Source organism: Peromyscus californicus, unplaced genomic scaffold (genome assembly GCF_007827085.1).
Source record: "Peromyscus californicus insignis strain IS unplaced genomic scaffold, ASM782708v3 Scaffold_4__1_contigs__length_199733344, whole genome shotgun sequence".
Lineage (NCBI taxonomy): Eukaryota > Metazoa > Chordata > Mammalia > Rodentia > Cricetidae > Peromyscus > Peromyscus californicus.
Genome location: NW_026294562.1, coordinates 20,547,093 through 20,561,967, shown reverse-complemented (window position 1 = coordinate 20,561,967; position 14,875 = coordinate 20,547,093). Strand labels below are relative to the sequence as shown.

Genomic DNA, 14,875 nt, shown 5'->3' with positions numbered 1-14,875 from the left:
AGGAATTAGCTCTGCAGACCAAGCTGGCCTCGAACTCACAGAGGTCCACCTGCCTCTGCCTCCCTAGGGCTGGGATTAAAGGTGTGTGCCACCACCACCTGGCGACCTTTTTCTTCTTATTCCCTAAGCAATGCATTTTAAAAGCTATTTATTTAGCTTTAGGTATTATAACCTAGACATGATTTAAAGTATAAGGAAGGAATGAGTAGATTTTAAGCAAAAACTATGTCTTAGGGTTACTACTGCTGTGATGAAACACCATGACCAAAGCAACTTAGGGAGGAAAGCGTTTATTTGGGTTATGCTTCCTCATCACTGTTCATTAAAGGAAGTCAGGACAGGAACTCAAACAGGGCAGAAACCTGGAGTTAGGAGTGTGGGCAATTCATGCCCACTCAAGCGGCAGGAAAAGTTTTCCCTGCGGTGAGCAGATACTCCCTTGGTAAACTTTGTTCGACTTTGTAAACTTGGTAAGGCCCTGCATCTCAGGCTTCCCTAACAGCACTAATTGCCATTAAGAGCTGTAACAGCCTTTCCCAGCCCTGGCCGGAGAGTGGTCAGGCCCTGCCCTACAAGAAAAAATCCCACCGATCCCTGAGTTTGCCCCAACATCAGGCCCCCAAATCCCTCCAACCCCAGGCCACCCTGGAAAGCTATCTGAGACCATGTTCTACCCAGTTTTCTGTTGCTCCTCACCCAGGCGGAGGCAGCCACCCTCCTAGATCCATCCCTCTCAATAGATCTCTTGTGTGACGTTGGTTGTGTGGTGTGACTTTGTTGTGTTCCTTGGCTTTCGACTGCCAGGATACCTTTCCATCTGAGCTGTAACACTTAGAAGGAGCTGATGCAGAGGCCATAGAGAGATGCTTTTTACTGGCTTCCTCCCCATGGCTTGCTCAGCTGGCTTTCCAATAGAACCCAGGACCACCAGCCTAGGGATGGCACCACCCAGAACGGGCTAGGCTCTCCCACATCAATCACTAATTAAGAAAATTACTTACAGGTTTGCCTGCAGGCAGCTCTTATGAAGGCACTTTCTCAAGTGAGGCTCCCTCCTCTTCAATGATTCTAGCTTGTGTCAAATCAACATAAAACAAGCAAGCCTGAATTACTTCATTCTGTATGACTTCTATAGTTGTTCTTATGGATATTCTGCTTGATGTGAGCATTCCAAGACAGAATTCCTGCCCCACATGGGCAAACGCTGCATCTGCCCTGTTCCCCATCATATCTTCCACTTAGTAGCCACGCAGAAAAAGAAAAATTTTTGCACAAATATAAGCAATTCCTCAAACTACCATATCCAGATAGCTATGTGTTCTAATAGAGTTTCTCAATTGATGAATCTACCTTAAAAGTTGGTTGAGCCGGGCGGTGGTGGCGCACGCCTTTAATCCCAGCACTCAGCAGGCAGAGGCAGGCAGATCTCTGTGAGTTTGAGGCCAGCCTGGTCCACAGAGAGAGATCCAGGAAAGGTGCAAAGCTATACAGAGAAACCCTGTGTGGAAAAAAAATAAAAAATTTTAAAAAAATAAAATAAAATAAAAAGTTTGTTGAGTGTGGACTAGTGGGTGAGTCCGTGGTAAAGCATTTGCTGGGCAAGCTTGAGGACCTGAGTTCAGAGCCCCAGAACCCAGGGAAAGCCAGACATGGTAGTCTGTGCCCGGAACCTCACCATTAGGTAAGTGGAAACTGGAGAATACTGGAAACTCATGGGCCACCTGGCCTGGAGCAACCGGAGAAAATCAACACAAGAGATCTTCTCTCCAGGTGGAAGACAAGCACCCAGACTCAAGGCTGTCCTCTGACCTCTACAAGCCCACTGTGCTATATGTGTGCTCACACTCATACAAATGAACACACACACACACACACACAAGATTTTTAAGTTTGACATAAGTATGTCCAAGTAAAATCAGTTTGCCTAATAAATCATCCTTGTTGAGAAAATATATGAAAGAAAATTAAAATATCATGTATCAGTGAAATCTTTTTTTTCCCAGTGTGCTGGGGCTCAAACCCATGGGCTTGAATGTACTAAACAAGTGTTCTACCACTGAGCTACACAGCCAATCTTTTGGTGAAATTCCCCACTGAACTTCAGATGAAACTCTAGGATATATGAATCACTATTTATACAAACCAGAAACCTGAAAGCTTATCTTCTGCCCTTGACCCAAAGTAGGAACAAGCATTTTAAAATTATTTTGCTTGCATGTATTTATACACACCACATGCATACCTGGTGCTCTAGGAGGTCGAAAGAGGATGTCTGATCCCCTGTTACTGGAGTTAGGGATGGTTGTGAGTCACCGTGAGGGCACTGGGAATCAAACTGGGGTCCTCTTCAAGAGCAGTAAGTGCCTCAAACTTCTAAGTCAGTTCTCCAGCCCACCATTTCTGGTTCACCAACATGATCCTGAGGGAAATGTGCATAGTAATTAAAAGCATGGGCTCTCACAGGCATGATGGCGCACACCTTTAATTCCAGCATTTGGGAGGCAGAGGCAAGTGGATCTGAGTTCGAGGCCAGCCTGATCTACAGAGCGAGTTCCAGGACAGCCAGGACTACACAGAAACCCTGTCTTGGAAAACGACAACAAACAAACAAACAAACCCATAGGCTCTGGAGTCAGTGAACTCAGGTTCAAGTCCCAGCTCCATCACTTCCAGCTATGTGGCCCTGGAAAAGTCACTTGGGTTTCTGATCCCATTTCCTCTTCTGTAAAATAAGAATAATAGTGATTCTCACAGGGCTGTTTCCAAAATTAAATGTGATGATCCTAAAAAGCTGCTTAGCAACACAGTGTCTAGCACTTGTTGAAATAAGACCAGTGTTTGAAATGACACGAGGAATATTTAGAATGCTACCCTGCCTCCTAAGAGAACACATCTCTCTCCCTGCCGGGAGAACCATGCATCACACAACTGCAGTTGAACCTGTTGCCATGGAGAAGGGTGAGTTTCTCCTTAAAACCAGCTGTTCCAACACCATGATTTCTGATTGAGAGTAAATATCACTACTGAGGGCTGTGGGCCACACTCAGCTGACACCCCCTGGTCAGCTATAAGGTCATCCTTATTCAGAATGGTGATGAGTATGCTTGTCCAGCAGTGATTTGTGACAGCCTGAAGAGCTAAACAAAAGACCATAAATGTCCCCAGCCCTCAACGAGGAGACAAAGTGAATACATGAAAGTCGCACACAGTGCTGGGAAGATGGGTCAGTTGATAAAGTGCAAACATGAGGCCTTCAGAACCCATGTTTAAAAATGCCAGACAAACTGGCAGACAGCTGTCATCCCAGAACTGGGGAGGCAGAAACTGGAGGATTCCTGGGGTTTGCTGGCCAGCCAGCCTAGCCTAATTGATGGACTCCAAGCCATTGGGAGATGCTCTCTCAAAAAACAAAACAGGTGACTCCTGAGGAAGAACACCTGAAGCTGTCCTTTGGCTGCCACATGTACACACACACACATACACATACTCACTCACACACTCGTGCACGCAAGTGCACACACACGCACATCCACTCACTCATGCACTCATGCCCGCACCCCCCTCCAGAGAGAGAGAGAGAGAAAGCCACATGCAATAGAATATGCTCAGAATTATGAAGCACTAAATATCAAGGCAGAAAACAGCCTCCTAGAACTACAGATGTGGTGAGGGGAAGGCCGGCCTGTTAGGGAGGGTCCTGCAGGGGTCTGGCCTTGAGTCTGCCTGAAGGTCATTATCAGTCCATCCGACTACACTTCAGCTGTTGTGAGGAAAAGGTGCTGTTCTGATACTCTTCCGGTGTCTAGGCTCAGCCTTGACGGAGGAGAAGGAAGGAAGGAAGGACGTAGTAGCAGGATTGAGCTACAGGGATCTGCCCATGACTTGGCCTCTGTTTTCACCCTCAAAAAAGCGACCACTTAGAACCCCAAGGGGTCTTGCTATGTTAAAACCTCTACTGTGCAGTTTTTGTTTTGTTTTGCAACATGGTCCCCTGTTTAGCCCTGGCTGGCTTAGAACTCACAACCCTCCTGCCTCAGTGGGCTGAGCGTTGGGATTACAAACTTGCTCCACTGTATTTATTGTCCAACTTTGCTTTATGTGTCCGCACTTTTTTTTTTTTTTTTTTCCGGAGCTGAGGACCGAACCCAGGGCTTTGCGCTTGCTAGGCAAGCGCTCTCCTGCTAAGCTAAATCCCCAACCCCGTGTCTGCACTTCTTATTCCTCTAAATTAAGCAGGACGGCTTGATCAGAGCAAAAGGCATTGAAGATGCAGTATTTCTGAACCTTGCCCCAATACTGGGCCTGATAACAGACGAGGTAAGGGTACCCACTAAGGGCTCTTGTTGTTTTTCTCTTATTTTGCTTTTGAAACAGGGGCTTGTACAACTCGGGTTAGCCTCAAACTTCCTGTGTAGCCAAAGCTGGCCTCCACTTCCCAAGTCCTGAGACTTCAGGCATGCGCACCACACCCAGCCTTTCCACCTGGCTTGTTTTTCTCCCAGGGTTTGAGATTGGACCCAGAGCCTTACAAGCACTAAATGAGCACTCTACCTTTGAGCTACATTCTCAACACTGAATATTTTTAAAAACCAAAAGTCAGGAGTCCCGAAAGCCCAGCATTTGGAAGGCTGGGGAAGAAAGAATACCAAAAGCCGGCGGCCAGCCTGGGCTACAGTGGAAGATCTTGTCTCGGGAAAACAACACAAGCAGACAAGATCCCCAGCTGCAATACTGCCCTCTGTGTTGTTTACTATTAACGCTGCACGTGGCAGACGTGATGAGTGTGTATGAGTGTGGGGGCATGTGTTCTCTCATCAAACAATATTGGGGTGCAGCGGTACATAGCTGTAATCACAATAACTCAGGATGAGGCGGGAGAATTTGGAGACCAGCCTGGGCGACACATAAGAACCTATGTGGGGGAGCAGTCGACAGTCCCCCTAAAACAATGGCTTTCAGCCTTCCCAATGCGGCACCTTCATGTGGTGGTGACCGCCCCCCCAACCAGTAAATTATTTTCGCTCCTACTTCGTAACTGTAATTTTGCTACTGTTACGAATCATAATGTAAATATCTGATATGCAGGATATTTGATATTCAACCCCTGCGAAAACGGCATTCAACACCCAAAGGGGTTGCGACCCACAAGTTAAGAACCCATGCACTACAACATCCTATATCTATCCCCCAAACCACATTCTTTCTCCCTTTCTTTGACAATAAATTATTTGTTATGACAAACTCTCTCTCTCTCTCTCTCTCTCTCTCTTTGGCTTTGCAAGACAGGGATTCTCTGTGTTAACAGTACTGGCTGTCCTATCATGCGCTTTGTAGCCCAGGCTGGCCTTGAACTCATGAAGATCCGCCTGCCTCTGTCTCCCAAGTGCTGTGATTAAAGGCATGAACCACCACCACCTGGCATGACAAACGCTTTGACATATTCTTCTAAGGCTTTTCTTTTTACCTGTAATATTTACCTCATTGTACATTGTCCAGCTATACAAATAACATATAAAAATACGTTTCTTGCTAAAACATCCCTTGGTATATGCATGTAATTCCAGCATTTGGGAAGTAGAGGCAGGAGGATCAGGAGTTCTGAGTACCTTTGGCTACATAACTCTTTGTCTCAGAAATGAAATAAAATAATAAAAATTTTAGTAAGCTGGGCATTATGGTGAATTCCTGTAGTCCCTCCCTTGGAAGACAGAAGCAGGAGGGCTTAGGAACTTCAAGTCAGCTTTGATTAGTTGTAGAGTTTGAAGCTAGTCTGGGCTACACGAGACCCTGCCTCAAAAAAACAATTTAAATTGTAAGTCAAACATGATAGTATATACTTGTAACCTCAGCACTTGGGAAGTGGAAGCAGGATGATCAGGAATCAAGGTCATTCTAGCCTAGATAGTGAGTTTGAGGCCAACCTGGGCTACATGAGACCCTGCCTCAAAAATAAACCCACAAAATGCTGTTTTACATTTCGAAAGAGTTGTAATTATCTCATCCTTCTGTCTTAAAGATCAGACATGATGAGTCAAAGGGGAGAAAAGCCAATCCTTTACGACTGAAAATGACCAAAGCATTGGAATGCCATGTCAGGGGTCATTTTCCCACCATAGCCGGGAACAACCTGGTCCTAGACAAAGGCCAGCAGAGACAAGGCCTGGAAGCACTCTGCACTTCCCAGGCCCCAGCTCAGAGTGGAGACTAGGAGCCAAGTGAGTCCTGCCCCTTGCCCCAGAAAGCTCACACACTGACCCCAGGCTGGGGCACCCTGCCATTGAGGCTGTCACAGCAGAGGTAAGAGCTAAGTTCTGAAAGCCAGAGCCCCGCCAAGCAGCCAGGCCTGGCACGGGGAGCAGATCCGAGGGAGGATGGGGTGATGGGTAACTGTCCAGGGGGCAGATGTGAGGGAAGATGGGGTGATGGTCACTGTCCTAGGTCGCTTGTATTGCTATGATAAAGACCATGACCAAAAGCAACTCGGGGAGGAAAGGGTTGATTTGGCTTATATACCCGAGGTCACGGTCTGTTGAGAGAAGCCAGGGCAGGAACTCAGGGAAGGAAAGGAAGCAGAAACCATGGAGCAGTGCTGCTTACTGGCTTGCTCCTAGAGTCAAGTCTTTTACCTCCCAGGAACACCTGCCCAGTGATACCGCCCACGATGTCTGTGCCCTCCCACATCAATCATTAATCAAGAAAATACCACAGAGACTTGATATTTTAGGGGTCCGAGAAAGCGCTGAAGACCCCAGATTCCAAAAGTATGCAAGAGCAAAGAGCATTTATTAATATTTCAGCATGCGTGAGGAGTTGCTCACCTGTACAAAAATGGCAACGGCCGTGAGAGGAGCGTGCAGGCACCTTTTAAGCGCAGCTAAGGGGAGTCTCAGGGCCAGTTGGGCCATCTCATACATAATTGGTTAAGCAAGCAGCGGTTACACTAGTTTACTTGTAATTTGCTGGGGTTCAGTCTTATCATTTTTGGACATACTTGCACAAGCTTAAGCAAGTCTGGACGAGACCCAGAAGGGGCTGCAAGACTTGTTCTTGAGACATTGTGGGGCTGACTTAGACCTTGTGTTTGTTCTCTCTCTCATCCCTGACTGCAAGGGCATTGTAGATAAATGGCCCTTTGTTGGGAGAGATAGCTGTTTTGCCCTTCTTAGAGAACTGAAACCTAAATTCAGTTGTGGGAGAGTTTAACCCCTTAAATATGATGGAGGCATTTTCTCCATTAAGGTTCCTGTTGTGTTGATTAAAAAAAAAAAAACCAAAAAACTAATGAGCACAGCGCCTTTCAGTGGCTGCAAAAGCCTGCAAACAGACCACAGACCAGACCCTTTGCATTGGATTTCTACTGTCCCATCAAAAGCAGGCAGGAGGCTCTGCATGCTGCGGGGGACTTCAAAGGTAGCAACACACACTCCAGGTTCCAGAGTGGACTGGGCTATGGTGAAGTCACTGGACGTGTGCCTTTGAACGGGAGATCTTGCCCCTCGACCCTCTCTCTCCCTTCCTCCATCCATTCATCCATCCTTCTCTCCCTCCCTCCTTGTTTCCTCTCTACCACCTTGCTCCACCATGGACTCCCTGCCAGGACTTCCTGCCCCACCCTAGGCCCAGATCTTTGGAAGTATGAGCCAAAATCAAGCCCTCTCCCTTTAAGTCAATTTGCTCAGTGTGTTATATGAACAGTGACAAACATAGCTGAGCGGCAGAATGTCTTAGCTACTGTTTAGTGAAGAGACACCATGACCAAGGCAGCTTATAAAAGGAAGCATTTAATTTGGGGGGTTTACTAACAGTTTCGGGGGTTTAGAATCTATGATCAACATGGCAGGGAGCAGGGGCAGCAGGCAGGCAGGCATGGCGCTGGAGCAGTATCTGAGAGCTTTTCTGATGCATAAGCTGCAAGGAGAGGGAGAGGGAGGGAGAGAGGGAGAGAGGGAGAGAGAAAGAGAGAGAAAGAGAGAGAAAGAGAGAGAGAGAGAGAGAGAGAGAGAGAGAGAGAGAGAGAGAGAGAGAGAGAGAGAGAGAGAGAGAGAGAGACTGGGCGTGGCAAGGGCTTTTAAAACCTCAAAGCCCACACCTTAGTAACATATCTCCTCCAACAAGGCCACACCTCCTAATCCTTCCTAAATAGTTTCCACCACTGGGAATCAAACACTCAAATATATGAGCTAATGGAGACTATTCTCATTCAAACTTTGTCTAGCGGTGCAAGGCCTTGGATGTGATCTTCCCACATCACAGAAATAAAGAGAAAGGAAGGGGGTGCTGGGAGGTGGCGGAGTGGGTGAGAGTGTTTGCCACAAAAGAAAGGGAAGCTCAGTGTTGAGGGACAAAGGAAGGAAGATCCTTTGAGAGCTCATTGGCTAACCAGCCTAGCTGTAATGGTGACCTTCAGGTTTAGTGAGAAAACCTGTCTCAAAAGAAAAAGAAAGAAAGAAAAGGTGAAAAGCAGTACAGGAAGATATCTGACTTACTGCTCTGGCTTTTTCATCAATCACACACACACACACACACACACTATTTTAAAAGGAAGAGTGGGGAGAGGAAAGGAGGGGAGAGGGACTAACACCCCCCCCTACTTCACCCACATGCATTGGGAGATTACCCTCCAACCCCCCAGGTTTACACATCTCCATTCATGGGATTTATCTTCTTTCAAAGTGGTAAGAAGAGAGGGTGGCCTTACACCTTTGTTTACACGTCGGTGTGAATTAAGTCCAAAAGTAGCTCTTCTGGAGCATGTGAATTTAAAGGAACATCCTAATTATGAAGTAAAAACCTTGTCCTGGTCACGGTCATCGGCACTAGGAAGTGCAGACCCTTTCTAGAGACTCCATCTTTGCATTCCAGGTTTTCATTTGACATTAACTGTACTTCTAGATCTGTTTGTATAATGGTCTGATTAATGTCACTGTCTCCCTAGGTTAAAGACTGAGTTGTGTTTGGCTCACTCAACGTTGTTTTTTTTTTTTTTTTTTTTTTTGGTTGAACAAGTGAATTAAATCAAAGAACTTAATAAGGGTTGGGGTCCTAGCTCAAAGTAGAACACTTGCCTAGTATTCATGAGACTCTGGGTTGGATCTGCAGCAATGAAAAAGAAAGTTAACGAAATGAAACAATGCTTTTACTCAGGCCTTATGGGAAAGCATCGTCCCATCCATGTCTTAGACATGGTTCTGTTTTGATTCACCCAGCATCTCTTTGGGGATCCTCTGATCCTCTAACCTCAATGCATGTGTTTTGCACGGGAGTGGAGCAAATGACTCCAGCTGAGCCAATCATAAGACTGCCCCTGAACTGAAGGATCCTACAGGCTAGAGGAGACCCAGTCACTAGGCAAGAAGCGAGCCTGGGGAAGTAAGTGGAGTGGGGGCGGGGAGGAGGCCTGGGAAATGATTGGCCGCTGGCAGGAGCAGAGCCAGCTTCATGGAGAATTTGTAGCCGGAATGGGTAGGATTTCATTCTCTGGAGACTGGGCAAAGGCATTTTCAACACAAGGAACAAGGCCACGCACAGAGGGACAGGAACATGTTAGACACATTTGGAAGCTGGCATGGGCCCAGCATGTCAGGAGCAAAGGGATTGTGTGGGGGTGGAAGATAACGAAGGTCCAGAGCTCTAGGATGCCATGGGGAGGGTCTAAGGGGCGCCCAGGAAACAGTCTAAACCTGTCCTGCATGGGAGTGCTGGGTAACCTGAGCAGGCCCGGACAGCTTGAGCTGATCTGTCAGCACTGGAGTAAAAGAAGAGTCTGAGCTTGGACACAAATGGCACATGGCTGGCCAAGGAAATGCAAAGGGCATAGGCAACGAGACAGAAATAGGGCATGACTGCTGGCCAGGGCGCTGGGGGAACCCTCGTCAGGGCTTGGCGAGTAAGAACAAGGCAGAGAGCTTGGCCCAGTGTGCAAGACCCTGGGCTGGATCTCCAGCACAGAAAGAAGAAAGAGAGAGAGAAAGAGAGAGAGGAAGAGAGGGAGAGGAAGAGAGGGAGAGGGAGGGGGGAGAAGGAAGAGAGAGAGAGAGGAAGAGAGAGAGAAGGGGAGGGGGGAGAAGGAAGGGAGAAAGGAAGGAAGAAGGAAGGAAGGAAGGAAACTTTCTGGCGACTTCCAAGCCCAGATAATGGCACCTGGGTTCTGGGTAGCAGTTTGAGGAGGTCAGGCTTTGGCACGGATTCAAACTGAGTTTCAGCTGGGTGTGATGGTCCACACCTGTAATCCCTGCACTGAGGAAGTGAAAGGCAGGAGGATCAGTAGTAGTTCAAGAGCATCTTCAACCACACAGAGAGTTCAAGGCCAGCCTGAATGATTTAAAAAAAAAAAAAAAAAAAGCCAAGTGGAGGTCCAAGCCTTTAATCCCAGCACTCGGGAGGCAGACAGGCAAATCTCTGAGTTTGAGGCCAGCCTGGTCTACAGGGTGAGTTCCAGGACAGCTAGGACTACACAGAGAAACTCTGACTCAAAAAATCAAATTTAATTAATAATTAATAATAGGACTGAAGAGATGGCTCGGTGGTTAAAAGCACTTACTGCTCTTCCAGAGGACCTAGATTCAGTTCCTAGCACTCACACAGTGGCTCACAACCCTCTATAACTCCAGTTCCAAGGGATCCTATGCCTCTCCTAGCCTCTATGAGCACCAGACACATATATGGTGCACAGACATACAAACAGGCAAAATACCCATATACATTAAATAATAAAAATTTAAATAACACACACACACACACACACACACACACACACACACAACCTGAGTCTGAATCCTAGCTCCAGCACTAAGAGTTTGTGTGGGGACTAGAAAGATTGTCCAGTCCAAACGATTAAGAATAATTACCTTTTTTTTTTCAGAGGACTTGGGTTTGGTTCCCAGCCATAATATGGATTTCATTCCCAGTGTCCACATTGTGCAGTTCACAACTTGCTTTTAACTCTAGCGCCAGAGGTTCCAATGGACTCCTTAAACATCTGCAGTGTTCATAAACCCACACACAGACACGAATCCATACACATAATTCACAATTTTTTTTTTTTTTTTTTTTTTTGGTTTTTCGAGACAGGGTTTCTCTGTGTAGCTTTGCGCCTTTTCCTGGAACTCACTTGGTAGCCCAGGCTGGCCTCGAACTCACAGAGATCTGCCTGGCTCTGCCTCCCGAGTGCTGGGATTAAAGGCGTGCGCCACCACCGCCCGGCTCATACTTCACAATTTTTAAAAAATTAACCTTTAGCCGGGCGATGGTGGCACACGCCTTTAATCCCAGCACTCGGGAGGCAGAGCCAGGCAGATCTCTGTGAGTTCGAGGCCAGCCTGGGCTACCAAGTGAGTTCCAGGAAAAGGCGCAAAGCTACACAGAGAAACCCTGTCTCGAAAAACCAAAAAAAATAAAATAAAATAAAATAACCTTTAAAAAAAAGGAAGAAAAAGAGATAACAGTACCATGGACTAGGCCCTCTGGATAGGCGAGACAGTTGTTTAGTTTGAACTGTTTAGGGGGCCCCCAGGCAGTGGGATAGGGATCTGTCCCTGAATCATGAACTGGCTTTTTGGAGCCCAGTGCCTATGGTGTGACACCTTGTGCAGCCTTGGTGCAGGGGGAGGGGCTTGGACCTGCCTCAACTGAATGTACCAGGCTCTGCTGACTCCCTATGGGAGATCTTGCCTTGGAGAAGGTGGGAATGGGGGGTGGGTTTGCGGGGAAGGCTGGGGGCCAGGAGGAGGGAGGAGAGAGGATCTGTGGATGGTATGTAAAATGAATAGGAAATTTCTTAATAATAAAAATTCCTTAATAATAATAATAAAGAGATAACAGTACCAAACTCAGAGGTTACTGGAAGACTAAAGGAAACAACTGAGGTGAAGCACTTTCCAGGGGAGGTCAGGAAGAGAATAAATACCTAACTTAGATAAATGGGTAAAAAGTTTCCTTTTGGGGAAATGCAAATGTCCTAAAATTAGGTTACGGTAATGGCTGCATAACTCCAAACATCTAACAGCCACTAAACTGCAGGCTTTAAATGAGGGAAATTTCTAGCATGTAAATTATATCTCAGAAACCTACTAAAAATAACATGTTTGGTAGTGACAATTATTGTCTGTTACCTCCTCTGGTACTCTGCAGGTGATTGGTGATTTCAAACCACCCTGCAGATTTTCTGGTCATGGTGTCATCTTTTGAAAGGTCCTGGTTGGCTGGGCAGGGCAGGCTGTTGCTTTCTCACCTAGATGAGACCCCTAAGCAGTCAGTATCGACTTTGTTGTCTTTGAGGCTTCACTACCTCCACTGCCATTTCCTCTCAGCCTCAGAGTTCAACATGACTTCGAGAGCTTAGCCATCACATCCACATTCCAGACAACAAAAGGAAAGAAAAACACTCTGGGTGTGGTGGGGCACCCTGTGAAACAGAGACTAAGATAGCAGGATGCAAAGTTCAACACCAGCCTGAGCCATTGAGCAAGACACTTTTAACTGTAAAAATAAAATCAGACAAGCAAAAAGACGAAGATGAAGGCTTGCCTCTTGGAGGGCAATGTCCCCAAGGGGCGACATGATACTTTCTACTTATATCTCATTATCCAGAACTTAATCACACGGCCACACCTGTTTGCAAAAGGAATGGAAATATAGTCTTTTTACGTGTTTTTGTCTTAAATTTTTATTTTTATTTTATGTATATAAATATATTAGTTAAAATATTAAGGTCACTCCACATAGTTAAAAGGGAGGTTTATTTTGTGGGGTAACTCACAAGTGAAGGGATAGGTAACAGGGTCTGGGAGAGGTGTAGCGCAGTCCGGCGGCGGCGGCGGCGGTGTTCTCTGGAGAACTCTGCTCGTCTACCTCCAGTGTCCAGGGTCCAGGAACCAAGCGAGCTCCCCCATCCAGATCCCGGGTCTTCAGGGGTCCTCTCTCAGCTCTGCCTTGTAGGCGTGACAGTTACTGAAGCCTCAAAGGGGGTGGTATTTCCAGGTCAAAGCTGGACTGGCTACCCACTACATGAATATTTTTCCTATATGTATGTGCAGCACATGTGTGTAGGGTGCCCACAGAGGCCAGAAATGGTTATTAGACCCCCTGGAACTGGAGTTACAATTGTGAGCTGCCACATGGGCGATGGGGAACTCGGGTCCTCTGGAAAAGGAACCAGTGCCCTTAACCACTTAGCTGTCTCTCCAGCCCTGATACATGCAGTCTTGTAGCTCAGATGCAACCAGAGGTCAGAGCTTATTACAGGTAGAAATGGTTATTGGAAATAAACAGCAATCCGTACTAGAGCTGCTACTTATCTGACACAGAGAGGTAGAATACAAATAATAAACACAAAAATCAATGAGCAAAATTTATAAAATATCTTTGAAAGAAATAAGCACCAAATGCTACAATTGGCCTTTTGAGTCGTGTTGTTGTTTTATCTATTTAAATTAATATAACGACTTTAAAGGTAGATACTGAACCATGCCGACGGCGTGTTTCCTAACTCACAGTGCTGTCTACACCACAGCCAGCCAGGGCATCCAGACAGGCACTAAACCTCTGCACAGAGAGACTGCCTCCCCTCAACAGCCACAGCCAATCATGCTGCACATCACAGCCTCAGCTTCATGGCTGCTCCTTTAGGAACGAAGTACAATCCCATGCACTTCAGCCTGTCTGTCATCCTCATGATCCCTCAGCCGGGATCCTCACGTGGCTATTCTTGCCTATGATTGGCATGCCGACAGAGGTGTACTGCTCCTTTGTCTTCCCATCTCTTCATCCTGGTCCCTGTTCTAAGGGGAGGCCTGACAGGCCTGGTGTGATCCAATGCTCACTATGAAAGCTGTGAAACCCTGAGCTGCCGATCTGAGATGTAGCCTTGAAAATTATCCAGTATCTGGGGTTCTCTTTGTGTGTCTCTGTCCACAATATCCTCATTCTATGCACATGCCAGTGACAGCAGCAGGGCCCACACTCACCCAGTGTGAAGGTCGATGTACAAAGTCCTGGTTTTTAGGATTTTGGAGAGACACTGTTCACTCCAGTTCTGGTAAGTTTCCCACCCCAGATAGCATCCCTCTGAACCTTCCTGCCTGAGGACTTTCTCCCTTTATTAATGAGGGAATGTTCTACCAATGTGGCTGTGTCCATTTTAACCTCTGTGCTCGAGATCCAGGGCTCAGGCACCTGTTCGCCGGCGGCTGCTCCCCTTTCCCACCCCAGCACCAGCTCTCAGGACTTCAGCCTTCCACATCTTCCTCAGCAGCTCCACTGAGAGACATTTAAAACATCCTTCAGACCTCTTAGCAACGGTTTCCATCCCCTGATCTCTTGAATTCTCATCTTTGTACAAATCCCTGCTCCTCCAGGCTGGCTCTTCCCGCGGGCGGGCGGTCTGCGCCTGGGGAGCTGGTTGGCTACCAAGGGAGCGGTGAAGGCCAGCCTTTGTCCGCCTTGCAGCTTCTCATGCAATTCAGGGACCCTGCTGGCTTTTGAAACAGTCTCACCTCCTCTTCTGGTGTGACCACCCACAGTTGAGAAGCATTTGGTCAACTCACAGCAGGCCAAGGAAATCCTTTCATTCTTGGACTGCAAACTTACACATTTCCCGTGTGCCTGCCTGCCAACCTTGCAGGAGGTGTTCCATTCCCCTCCCCTCTACCCGCTCCCCTCCATCCTCATCCCTGTCCCTACCTGTACTGGGCACACAATTCTCTCCCCTTTTCTAAGGTTGAGTGATCCTAAAGTTCTTTTTTGTTTGGTTGGGGGTTTTGTTGTTGGTGGTGGTTTTTTGTTGTTGTTGTTTTGGTTTTTTGTTTATTTGTTGTTTGTTTATTTTTTTGAGAGCGGGTTTCTCTGTATAGCCCTGGCTGTCCTGGAATTCATTCTG

The 14,875-nt window shown here is 46.9% G+C and overlaps 1 protein-coding gene across 1 annotated transcript in view; it reads right to left on the bottom strand.

Annotated features, from left to right (window-relative positions):
• Arhgap19 (Rho GTPase activating protein 19) overlaps window positions 1–14,875 on the bottom strand; it is a 66,218-nt gene that overhangs the window by 45,126 nt on the left and 6,217 nt on the right. The window lies entirely within an intron of this gene.